Raw genomic sequence first — 2,374 nt, forward strand, 5'->3', positions numbered from 1 at the left:
ACGGCACCCCGAATCAGATCGGGGCAGTGCGCGGATCTATCACCACATCAAGAGCAACAGGAGCGCCGGGAAAGGGCGCTCGCCGGTAGCCAACAGCGCGCCGCCGCGCATGGAGGAGTAGGCCACGCAAATGCAATGGACGACCGCTGCCTCGGCCTTGAATCTGAGGGGAAAGCGCCGCGCCACGAGAGAGAGCTCGCCCCGCCGCCACCGTCCGCAGCACGGGCTTAGCCCGGTCGCCTCCTCCGGCGATGGCGAGGGGAGGATGGAGGGGTGGGGCTTGAGGTGGCCGGTGGCTGGGTCTCCCCCCATGTCGCCCGTGAGAGCGACACGGGGGTCGTGTGCGTCATGCAGGTCTTAATACCACAGGCCTTGCAGCCAGGCCTAACATCTAAGACCTGAGGCCCCAACCTAGCCACTTGCCGGGTCTGGGGCACACACCGGTCCGGCACGCTCTCAGAGGCCGCCGCCACCAACTGCCACCGCTTCATCTTCAGAGCTGTACTGACGCATCAACGTTGCTTGGTCTAGCTGTCATCGACGCCACCATGGCGCCCAACGACACCACCTCCCTACATGCAAATAGCTGAGCACGTCGCGGTCGCCAAAGATACACCTCAAGTCTTTGGAAGATCTGTCGTACGTAGCACCTGCCGACCAAGCATGACAAAGCGTAGCACCTGTCGGTCAGGCATGACTTGACATCTCCACCGAAGCTTCATGCAAGAGGAAGCCGCTCCACCTCTTGCCTCTGACTTCTAGCGCTGCTCCACAAACTATGCTCCAAGGAGAGAAACGACACGACAGTGCCGCCATCGTCCAATCTGGAACACCAGATACTAGGGTTTCCCCCGGAGCAGCATGAGTGGGTCGACAGTAGTTACACGACAATGCCTTCATCAAGGTAACGGCGTAGAACATCGCCATCGCCTGTCGTCAGCTCGATTTTCACCGGCAACCATGTCTCCCCAACTCGCAGCCGGGACTAGATGATGGATCTTGAGATCCGATCACCAAGCCTCTAGCCGACCCTCCGACGAAGAAGATGACCATCTCCACTGGCTACACCCGCCAGAACAGATCTGCTAGAGGTGCCGCCGAGCAGTCCACTAGGCCCTCGACGCCGTCGCCGATCTAAAGCCAGATGATGTGCCGCCGAAGACCGCATCGCGCCGCTGCCCGATCCAGGCCAGCCACCGCAGGTAGCCGCCCATGGCCCGAGGCAGGGCCGACCACCACCGCCATCGTCGAAGTCATCGTCGCCGCTTCTAGATTGGCCGCACCTCCACGTGCGTTGGGGCCCCGCCATCCCTGAGATGCAGGAGGAAGGAAGGGCCCCCGCCACTGCTGTCGGCCTCCGGGCGCAGGCTGGCGACGTCCTCCGGCGGCAACGGGAGGAAGGGAGGAAGATGAGTTAGGCCCCGGCGGCGGCTAGGGTTGGGGTGCCACCCGAGTCGCCTAGAACATTCACGAACATGTCTGAAAGTCCCATCCTTGGATCTTCCCTCAACCGTTGGTAGGCCAAGGTATCTCTCACTGAGAACTTCTGACTAAATACATATGACATTTGTTAGGTCCACTTTATCCTCCTCAACGCACCCCTTCCTGAGAAATATGGATAACTTATGTAAATTAACTTTCTGTCATGGCGCCACTTCATAATCCCGAAGGATGGTTCGAAGAGCTTGCAAATTATACCGTGAAGCCTCAAGAAAGACTACACTATCATCAGTAAAAAGAAAAGTGGGTTACCTTGGGGCCAGTGCTCCCAAAGGAAATCCCCTCTATATAGTTTACACTCTGGGCATGTTTTAGCAAAGCAGAAAATCCTTCAATGCAGAATAAAATGAGATATCGGGAGAGAGAGTCTGCATGCCGCAAACCCCTGCATGGAAAAAAACTATGAGAGGGACCCCCATTTAGCTTCACTGAAAACCTAGTTGTAGTGACACATCTCATGATCATCTGAATCCAACTCTCTGCGAAACCCAACCAGCTCATCATTTGTTCTAGAAAGATCCACTCCACTCAATTGTACGCTTTCATCATATCTAGCTTGACTACACAAAGCGGCTTCTTTCTTCTCCTTATCCTGATTGCATGAGCACACTTGCAGGGCCGTCTCCAGAAAATTGGGGCCCCGGTACGAAATGTAAAACGAGGCCCTACTTTTTTTTACAAATCATATAACTAAAAGATTAATATAATTAAATCATACTCTCACTTCATTATATATATAGCTAAAATTGTAAAGTTAGTACTAAAAATAAAATAAAAAACAGACCTGATGTTCTACTGAAAATCATCATCCGACTGGTCTATGTATCCATTCTTCACCGCTGCGAATTGTGATGCGATAGACGAGATCGAGTGA

The sequence above is a fragment of the Triticum urartu genome, chromosome 1A (assembly GCF_056163025.1).
Source record: "Triticum urartu cultivar PI428250 chromosome 1A, HENAU_Tu73, whole genome shotgun sequence".
Classification (NCBI taxonomy): Eukaryota; Viridiplantae; Streptophyta; class Magnoliopsida; order Poales; family Poaceae; genus Triticum; species Triticum urartu.